At 41.8% G+C, this 11092-nt stretch overlaps 1 long non-coding RNA gene across 1 annotated transcript; it reads right to left on the bottom strand.

The window, feature by feature from the left end:
* Window positions 1–6949: 6949 nt before the first annotated feature.
* Window positions 6950–8490, bottom strand: LOC117810066. The gene is made up of 3 exons (XR_004630692.1): window positions 8399–8490; window positions 8215–8278; window positions 6950–7075 (listed from the first exon to the last, which is right to left on the bottom strand). It is a non-coding gene; the product is annotated as an uncharacterized LOC117810066 (long non-coding RNA).
* Between the last annotated feature and the right edge of the window lie 2602 nt (window positions 8491–11092).

The following is an 11092-nucleotide window of genomic DNA, read 5'->3' as shown; positions in this document are numbered from 1 at the left end:
CTGTTCTTGTCTACAAATTTTGTATTGTCTGTTTGTCTCTGTGACGCCGAAGGCAATTTTCCACATTGTGGACAAATAAAGTTCTAATCTTTAATCTTTAATCTTTGATACATGGCTACACTCTTCTTTTCTTTAGATCCCTTCACCCGGTCTTGCTACCAACCTATCTGTGTCCTTACCTGCTTCCTTGTACTACATTACTTATCTTTAGTTAAATATTTTCATAATCAAATTATTTCAAAATGTAAATACAGGAGGGTTTTTTCAAGTGATGTTCGGAAACTGAAGCCGATTCCAATACCCAAACTCATCTGATTCCAGGAAGCCTAAAATAAACTACATGCGTATGTAAAACACTGATAGCTGACATTTTACCAGTGTTGACTGACATTACATTGTCTGCTTGCACTGTACTGTTGTATTTAGTTATCATTACATGATCATTACATAAAACCTGTTGATTTTGGGGGAACTTAGCAAATGAGTGTATCATATTGGTGAAATGAATGGCAAAGCCTTGTTACTGATACCAAGTGAAGTCTTTTAGGAAGTATCAGGGGTGGATAACAATGCAGTGTTTGGAAAAATTCTATGATTTTTTTATTGAGGGATTCCAAACAATTCTTAAAATGTGTTCACTGAAGCTCATTTGCATTAAAACATTCCAAGAGAAAAAACAAGAAACCTTAGATCCGGTTGCGTCAAATTGAAGTTGAAAGGGATTTTTTTTTTTTTTGCAGTGTAGATGTCTGCTATGTACAACCACTGAGAGTGAGTGATGGCCTCTATGTCCCCCTTTTTACGCCACCTGAGCCCCATGCCCTGCTCCAACAGTGGCGGAAGGGGTCAGGTGACAGGTGGACAAAAACCAGTAGCTTCAGAGTAAATGATGCATGCCCCAGGATCAGTAAATAAGAGGCAAGGTGCCATTAAAGAAGGGCAGCCTGCATAGCTGCAATTCCTGCTGGGCTGGTGGTGATGTCAGGGGGTCATCTGGCCAGGCCCACTGTGATAGAATGGAGTGTTGGTCTGTGAGAGTATGATAGCTGTTTTGAAAATCATAGTTATGAAGTCATTAGATTTTGTTTTAATCATTATTTTTGTGTTAATTAAAGTTGTGACTGTCCATGCCAAACAAGTCTTCAGTTTTTTATAGATGAGAAAATCCATGTCAGTAAAAGTGTCTTATATAGATGGCAACGATTTAAAATGTATGTACTTTTTTTTTTTTGTATATATGTTTATATCTCTGTGTTATTAATGTTGAAGTCGGGGATGGTGGCAGGCTGAATGGCGGCAGCAGAATCGCTCTGAAATGTTGTCGGAGCAGTGGTCAAGGGCCACAACACATTGACAAAAAAGACCTGCACCCAGAATAAATGGAAACAGCTTTGGGGCTGATGGCATAGACCAGATTATAGTTGTTTGTAGATGACGGCAGTAATAGCTGTTATTCTTTTGTTTGTGTGTTTTTGTCTCACTTATCTTCCAGCGAGATGCCTGACATTGTCATTTCAGCAGTGAGGAACGTTAAGTCATTCCACAAAATACAAGTCATGGGGTAACCACTACATCCAGCTCCAGGCTTTTGTCGCTGCCATAAGAATTCCATCTTTATTTTTTAGGCGTTAGCGAGGAATTCGCCTCAGAGCAGCTCATTTAGAGAGAGGGAGAAAACAAAGTGGTGGGGGGGGTTCTTTGGCTTCCCTCAGGAGCTCCAGCGTTCATCAGAGCCAAGGAGGCAGCTGCTCTCTTGCCCAGCCAGGGCTCCTGTTAGCCAGGCCCCGCAGCACTCCTCTGCTCTGCTCTGCTCTGGAGCCGGGCTGGGGAATGACGAGGCCTGGAACTCCTCCGTCTTGCACATTGCAGCCAGGACAGCAGCAGCCGCCAAGCCAGCCAACAAACCAGGCAGGCGAGCCCCCTCCTCGGCCTGATCTCCCAGCCAGGCTCCTTTGCGGTGCTCCACTGCCCAGTAATTGATGCCTTGCACTGGGGATATATTTAATCACCATAACAAGGAGTTGGTAGGAATAAAATGATCTTGTAAAGGCGCTGCAAAGCTCTCCAAACAAGCTGGATCAGAGTTTGTGGGAAGCAGAACACTAGATCTGAGAGCATGTGTGTATGGGCATGCATGTGTTCATACACTTATGTTCTCTTGTGCTTGACTTTTGGAATCTCAGACACTCACCTACGCCCTGCTTGTCTCTCCCCATTATACCTCTTCTCAGGCCTGATCCCCCCCCACTCCAAAAAAAAAAAAAAAAAAAACACGACTGCAGGCCAACAAATTTCATTACAACAGCCCTAAACTGCACAGTTTTAGAGCCTTCTAATTATTCCTTGCTCAGATGTGGTCGTGTTGAGAAAGGCCGTAAATCAACAGAAGTAGGAGCGCCAGGCCCCGAGCTGTGAGAAAACTGGAAACAAATGATCAGCCCCTTCCCCGTTCCTCCTCTTCTTCTCTCACCATCCCTCTCTCCAACACCTCACCTTCTCATCTGCCGTCTCTGACCTCCAGGGACAAGGGAAAATGAAACTGAGGAACTCAAAGCAGGAGGAGGTCTGGAGAGGGCCGTCTGGTGGGTTGAGAGACTGTCCTGTGAGGTTCTAAAGTCACCTTAATTTGTTCACTGGGCCCTCTTACCTGTGCTGGCAGATGTTGACGTAGCCTCACTGAAGCATTGTGGGTTGTAGTTTTTTGCTACAAGGACACTAGGCTGATGGCTGTGAGGCTGTGCGTGGTGGTCAGACTGCCAGCAGACAGCTGAGTGGTACCTGGGACTTGGTCTGTCTTCCTGCTCTGCAGTCTGATCGCCTGTAATCAGCTTCTTTAAAGGTTCCAGCCAGTAATTGCTCACTATAGCCCCAAGATAGCAATCAAAGAGATGCTGAACTCCATGCTCTCCCTTTCTCTGCCTCTCTTTGTTTTTCTCTTTATCTTTTTCTCTTTTTCTCTCCCTCTCTGTATCTTGTTTTGCTACTTTACATTTGGACAGACTGTTGGAAAAATAATCTAAGAATCTGTTTTTTTTTTTATTTTTGAGGGAGGAAAATCAATCCAGATAGAATTAATGGCAAAACTGATATCGCTTTGAAGAATGCCCCCCCCCCCCTAAATTCCCTCCTCCTTCCACCCCTCCCTCCCCTCTCCCGTCTCTGTCCTGGTTGCATTTTTCCCAGTTCTCTGTTCTCTTATCTTTCAACAATTACAAGAGCAATCTAATGGCCCTTTTAAGTTGTCTGCCAGCTGTATTTGCAAAAAAATAATGTCTTCTTCTTCATCTGTGGGTGAATGTAGCAGTGCTGAGGTTCACTCTCATGTAAAGACTGCTGATGCCTTTCCTCTGAAGTCATGATGAGGGCATTAAAGCTGTTTGCCTGGGCATGAAATGTGAGACTATTCATGAACACATCTCATGATGTTATGTCAAATCTGTCAACCATCATAAAGTACTGAGCTGCGTTTGATGTGGTATAATTTACTCATATCCAAAGCTGTTCATTCAGCTTTGAATAACATTCCAACACCATCAGCTGATTAACCAATGAGGTGATTGTAAAAAAACAACAACTTATCAAGTTAAACATTTCCGGATTCATGGTCGGATCCTCAGTTTTGGGGGTGGGAAAGTTATTTAAGATATTATTTTGGTTTCTGGTCAAACAGTATGAGGATGATCATTAATCAAGCATGAAAGTACCTCAAATTCAGCTGAACATGTATTTACATTATATACAGATTTTTAGGTTCATGTGTATATACGTAATGCCTTACACTGTAGTTCAATTTTTACATAAGACCAAAGTTTGAATTGTATCATTCTAATTTACCCTAGATTATAAGTTTAAGACTTTTTAAATATAAATGCTCTGTACTGTTGCTTTAAAAGGCATCTTGTCACTGGGAGAAGTCATCTTGTAACTCTCACGGGAGGAGTGAAGTAACAGACACCTGCAGCTCAGCAGCTGTCCCATCAGTTATCACTGCCTATTCCTCACCAGCCTCACCCAGCACCCACTCCTGCTTACCTTTTGTAAAGGATCCAGCACTCCAGTCATCTCTTACCTTGTCATTTTCAGACCGGTTTTGAGCATTTCAACCTTTGTATTTGGAGCACTCATACCTAATCAGGTTACTAAAGTTGCACTCTGAGCAGAAACTCAGCTATCTGTGTCTTAGTTTGATGGACACATTGCTCAACTTTAATGCCAGCTTAGCCTGTGTTGCACTGAATTCAAGAAGGAAAAATTGAAGCGGCTGTGTCCTTTCCTCTTTAAGACCTAGAAGTTAACCTGCTTAAGATTGTGCCTGGCGTAGGATATCAGGTGAGGATCATCCAGTAAGCAGGATCAAATCTCATCATCACCAAGCACGCACGTCCAAAGATGCTAATACATAGAGGGAGCAGTGCAGGAGACGGGGAAGGACAGTGACAGAGAGTGGAACCACAGAAGAGAGGAAGAAAGCAGCTTACAGATACTAGAGAGAGGAATGAAGGAGTCAAGAAGAGGAGGGTATCAGTCCTCTCAGCTCAGCTGAATCTGAGAAGGAGAGCCAGGAAGAGTGTGAGCTAAAGAGAGAGAGCAACACAGGCCAAGTGTTTGAAGTGGATCACTGTAGGCCAAACATCAGAGGAGGACAAGACTGCAAACATGTCACACTGCAGCCTGCTTGCATTTAACAACAGATGTCTGATCTCTACATCTCCCCTAATCGTTTCCCATTCAGGTTAGTCTGACCCAATGAATGAATAAAATATAACTTTTTTCCTCTTTCAAAACCGTACTCATAAAGCAGACGTCTGCTGACTTGTATTTAGCCTTGAGTATTTGCATCCTCCAGTTTTCTATTGCCTTTTGTCTCCTAGCAGGAGTTTAGTGCCTTGCCTAAGGACATAACTCGCTCACTTATCCCCACCCGTTTCTTTTTTCCCCAAAGACGCTAAATTTGCTGTCTTCAGCCCCCAGCACCCTCTCTGCTTAAACAGAACACCTGAACCAGCATAAAGTATTTTCAAATCATTCCCTTCTTTTCCCAGTTTACCTTCATCTGTCCACTCCTTTTCACAGCAGAGTCTCAGCCACACTCTGTCTTAAAGTGTGTTTACTCCTGACGCATATTCTCCACATGCAGTGTTGTAGTTGGTGTTAGCTCCCAGTTAATGGAGGCAGGAGGCTTAAAGTTCTGATAATATTTGGGTAATATCCCAGCCGGCCTCACCTCACTCATGTGATGAATGAAGACCAATTTGACTATTTCGATTCTGAGCTTGATGAGATATTGGCACCGAACACCTTTACACCTCTGCCCTGGCTTATAAGATCCTTCATGAATTATACATACAAGGCTGAATGATCGCGGCTGAGACAACTGGGACATGATGCTCTGCCATCCCTGTTGTCCTGCTGGAAACTGGCACTCACATAGATGAATGATAAGACGCTGAATAAAGCAGGTCCTGTGTTGCAGCAAAACATGAGGCCATCATGAGACACTGGTGACTGCTGACAGAAGCTGAATGTAAGCCAGATGTGTTTTTAAAGTACCTTTGACACACAGATCCATTACAGTGAGCTTTAAAGGCTTTGGACATCGATAGAGAAGGCTGCATCAGTATTTTAAAAGTCTAACCTGATGTCCGTGTGAACTGAAGAGTGCAATAGACAAGGAGCGCAGCGCAGGGAGTTGCAGTGCTCAGTTTTGGCCTGAAAATATGCTATATAAAAAAATATAAAATGAAATAGGATGTGTTACTTGACAATTTGGCAGAGAAAATATTTCAGGGCATGTTGAAATGCAAAAAAAAATTCAAAATGTAACTCTTGCCTTAACCAGTACAAGAAACTTCTACCTAAATCATTCCAAGTTTCCATTTATCATCCATAACAAATTCTGTCAACATCAATAGTCTGACGCATTGTTAATTTTGAATTACTGCACTTCACAAATTCTTTCCTGCCAAAGATTTAATTTTCAAATTGTTCAACCAACAGTCCAAAACCCAGATATGCAATATCCAATAAAACCAATACAATTTACTATATCCTTATTAGGATGGTGGGATTTATTATACCATAACGAAGTGATAGATTCAGCTAGTTAGCAATTGTGTTTGAAATGAATTGAAACAATTAAAGTTGTTGATCAGAATTGTTCCAGTTTATTTTTGATCACCTAATCATATCAGCCCTAATTCTCTCTTCACATCCTCATGTTCTTATCAACATGATCATATCTTGTCCAAACTCACATTTCTTCCTATAAACAGCATCCACAGTCATTTTGAATCAGTTATGACCATGTACAGAGTTCATTCACTCATGACAGTAATGTGAATCCATATCCCACTCGGTGCTTCGACCCCTTTCTTGTCAGTTTTTGTGCCAGTGGACATTTGTAATACATGGAATTAAACATTGCCATTCTGTTTTAATGAACCACTTGTTTGAGGAGCATTGATTGTGCAGACATTAAGCCCGTGCTCAGATAAGATAACACAGAACATTCTCTAATCTAGCTCTGTCCTACTTCACACTTGACCAGATGGAGGATTTTTTTTTTATCGTTACAAGAAGAGAGAGAGAAAAAATCTCTTTAAAAATTAATACATTATTTACACCCACCAACGGCTTACTGCCCAGTGTAAATCAAGTCCACAGCGGGCTCTGCTGAGTCCCTCTTAATGACTTCTAAAACATATGCTTTTTTAATCTTTCTCTTCTTTTTTTCATTGCCTCATTGCTGCTCTGGGCTCTTTTTGCCCTTTATTAAACCATGCAAGCACACTCTCTCTCTCTCTCTCTCTCTCTCTCTCTCTCTCTCTCTCTCTCTCTCTCTCTCTCTCTCTCTCTCTCTCTCTCTCTCTCTCTCTCTCTCTCTCTCTCTCTCTCTCTCTCTCTCTCTCACACACACACACACACACACAGTGAATTACACACTGTCATTTCCAAAGCATCAAGAGGAGATCAGATCCTCCACTGTCCTGCTAAATCTGCAGAAGGAGACACAGTTGAACACCCTCCTTTCTTCTGTCTTCTTCCTTCCTTTCTTTACTTCTTAGTACACTCCCACCTGGAAAGAGCAGAGAATGGGTGGTGGGGGTGGGGTTGAGTGGGTTGAGTGGTAGGAGGGATAGTATTAAGCTTGACCTAATGTCCAGCAGGGCAGCTGCCTTCTTTGTCAACACTGGTCAGATAAAGTCAGCCGATGAGGCCATTGTTGTGTTAGGTAACTGTCCTTACATGCACCTTAAAGAGTGTGTGGTGGGCAGTGCTGGGAGATTACCACCTGAGATTTATTAAAATAGTCAGTGATAAAAAGAACAATGGGGCTTAAGCGGGCTGGGTAAGTGGGACTAATTCACCACAGGAAGAGGGGCTACACGGCTCCACACCTCCAAACAGGGGGCTCTGAGGATGAATGCCTTGTCCGCTTTACAATCAATTAGCAAACAGTTTCAGTGGCTGGATTGTCTCTGAGAGAGAAAAATCACAATACATGTTTATTATAGGACAGTGCTGACAGATAAGTTTCAAGGGGTGATGTGACAGGTGACAGCAGGGGGTAGAAGAGATGGTTCAGTTTGGATGATTTCAATCCATTGAATTTCCAAATGATGCGAATATACATTCAAACCAAGACATTTAAAGTCAATCCTTGCATGTGTTTCTTTCTGGATAGGGATTAACTGCTGCGCCTGCAAACTGAATGTGTTTAATGTATGTCGCTGTCTGTGCATGCTGAGCTCCTCCTTTGCTTAATAAATATTTTGAGATTAAAAACAGTGATCCTACAGATGTTCAGGCAGACATGCACGACAAGCGTATGTTTTCCGTGTTAAGAGGATGCGTTTAATTCAACTAGAGAATAATTATTGAAAATACTAGGCTGCAATCCTAATCTGGGGTCCAATCAAAGCATGAGCCTTAGTCAGATTAAATTTATCCCCTCACATTTCCATCTGCTCCAAGACATCTCCAAAGAAATACACATTTTCTTTGGAAGGAAAAACAACAGAATTAGATGTTGACCGGGAGTGGATTTAACGCCAGTGTTTACCAAATCAGTATGGATTAAAGCGAAGGCCTTCATTCTGGCACAGGAACAAGTCTGTACAAAAGGACAGAGCAGCACTGCATTCCTAAAGGACCCTGACCCACACTTTTACACACACACACACATACCCACACTCAAACATTATCAAGACTGACCTTATGTGCAATCAGCTTGTATGTTGCTTGGGTGCATTTTTAAATCCACAGCAGCAAATTTGGGCTGCAAATTGACCAAGGGATTAATCAACAGGATGTTAACAAGCGTGACATCATCATACAGATCCAGGGTCAGCTGGAAAGTTTTGCCAGAGATAATCTGACAAGATGTAGACACACGTACCTGTTTCTTTTCACCTTCATCCCCCTGTTGTTTTTTCATGAGGCTGATATTTATGAGGCTTTCCTGTTTGTGAGACACTTAGCTCAGAGCAGGACAGGTCTGATCTGGCTTTAAATCCTGCTGCAGCATCAATCCTGTTTGTCAGGCAAACGTCCAGCTAGTTACCTTTAACCCTTAGCTGTGGTCTCGTCACCTGTGGTAAATACTGGGATGGTTCCATTGGAACGAAGATAGGTCAGACTTAAAGAAGGCTTTAGGGAGGACAACCAAGACAATTTTACAATATTTTTAACAGCAAAAGTTTGTTGCACAATGTATTTGTTGAATTGAATCACCAAAATACTGGATTTGAGTTGCTGAATTTTAAATTTAAGGAGTAAAAAAGGAGCTGCACAGTCCAAATGGAGGAAGTTATAATGACTTATTAGGTTACACTAGTACCTCTTTTTACTGCTGGACAACAGCCCATTTTACATTGTTCAACCCACAACATTCACCCCTCTGTAAAGGTTCACCTTCAATGGAATTGCCACAGAAGAATGATGGTGTGACCTAGTCGTCCCACTGCTATGCTGGCATCAGAGGTAGTAATAGAGGCGTTACAGAGGGGAGACAGTATCACTCACAACTGACGGAGAAGGCGGGGCAAAACAGCACTGTTTGAGTGTGTGAAGCTCCAGCTGTGAGTTTAGCTCTCTTGCTTCTGCAAATGCAAAGTGAAATCCCACAATGGGACGGTAATATTAGACCTTTGAGGGATTAATATGAAAGTACAAAGTCATGATGACGGTGGAGCTTCGTAACCTTACTGTTGCAGACGAAGCCGCATCCTGTGGACTTAAAATATGAAGCCCTTGCAGAAGTGCTAAAATCTGCAGTTCATTGAGCGTCCACTTGAGGCTGGCTGCAGAAACACCAGAAACCACATACACACCCATTCAAAAGAGATGATCTTTGCAGCAATAATAAACAGGTGTACAACCTAATTCAAGACACGGCTTAGGTGGGGTGATTATTTTTTTTGTCTCAGTATTTTTGAAGATATTTAACTTACTGATTTTTCCCAAATAAGGGCCTGCCTGACTTGATTGACAGGCGGGCACCCTGTAGCTGTTAGCAATAAGGCAAAAGGCCCACCTCTTTACCTCTCACTAGCTTGGACGAAGTTTGTTGTGTTCAGCATTTCCAATATGGCACCCTCCAACGATTGGCTTCAAAACAGCGCCTCAGGAACAGATGGTTGACATCAAGGATACATCCATTAATTATACTGTCTATGTTGCAGACTCGCAAAATGAAAAGGGTTTATAATCGCAATTAATAGCAATAAAGGCATTTTCATGTTGGAAGATATAAGTATCATACCTCAATTTGATCTGTAAATGTCGGTTACATTATTTCAAATCTGACATGCTGGATGTTCATGGGTGCATTAACCATAAGACCGTGATATGTGCCTCCGGAGCAGAATGTGTCAGAGCTGTCAGTTCACGTTTTGAGGGTGAGAGAAGATGACAGCAGGTCACTATAACCTCTTTCTCTCAGACATGGCCTGGGCTGCAAACATGTCAGCCTGTGGCATTTATAGGATGTGATGATATAGTTACACATGTTCACATGTGTCTGAGGGAATTAAGATGTATGTGACACTGCGGCCTTTCTTTGGCAGATGCCATACTTGGTCGCTTAGAAATTATGGCCCTGTCTGTTCACAGTTTGCTGCATTTCACACTTTGGATTATTTCATTACTCACTTTGCGTTTCACACTGATGCATCCCAATATATCAACCAATGTGCTCCTCCATGGCCTCCCTCTTAAATAACTCAGTTTCGGTGTAGCTTGTTTTAGTGCCTTGTTTTAATGACCATGACCAATTGGATATGTTCTGTTGGCAACTGTCTCAATCTTCTCGTACACTGGGCCATTGTGAACAAGGAGGAAAAAAGAACAGGATTATCTGAATTTGGAACTCTGGTTTACCATCTCTAAATATGTCTCATGTGACTTTCCATCAATTGTCTGTGTAGTTTTACAGACTCATCTTTTGTGTCTCACCTTGTCTATGTCTGTTTATCAGGGGTGGAAAGTAACTAAGTAAATTAACTCAAGTCACTGTAATTGAGTATTTTTTGTGTACCTGTACTTTATCAAGTCAGTACTTTTACTTTAACATAAATAATTATGTTGTAAGTATTTTTCTTCTCTACATTTTCAATTTTGTTTAAGTTATAAAAAGTGAAAAGCAAATAGGTTACAAGCTTTTCATCAACTCTGTGCCAGCCACCTGATTGGCTGGCATCTACCACCAGACAGTAAGGTGAATTAACATGTAGGGGAAGAGAAGAATATGCATATTCCGACTGAAATCATAAATACTCATGTTAAGTTGGAAATACATACAGATTATTTCCTTTCCATGTCCACATTCTGCATCCTGCAAGTTTAACAGTTCCCAATGAATTCCGTTCGGCCTGCCAAGAAAGAGACTGTGTGAAGTCGAACAAAATATTTCATTCAAATTAAGAAAACTTTGACAAGCTTTTAGGAGTTAACAGTAAAGTTACCAAGTGGAGTCGTCAACTTAGAAAAAAATAATGAAGCATTTGCACCAGAGAACATCTTGAGCATACAGGAACATGTAGAGGCACCAGTATACTTGGCCCAGATTCCTGTTTGAATAAGTAGTATGTGT

This window comes from Notolabrus celidotus, chromosome 3 (assembly GCF_009762535.1).
Source record: "Notolabrus celidotus isolate fNotCel1 chromosome 3, fNotCel1.pri, whole genome shotgun sequence".
Classification (NCBI taxonomy): domain Eukaryota; kingdom Metazoa; phylum Chordata; class Actinopteri; order Labriformes; family Labridae; genus Notolabrus; species Notolabrus celidotus.
The sequence above is the reverse complement of the archived record's forward strand: the minus strand, read 5'-3'. Positions and strand labels throughout refer to the sequence as shown.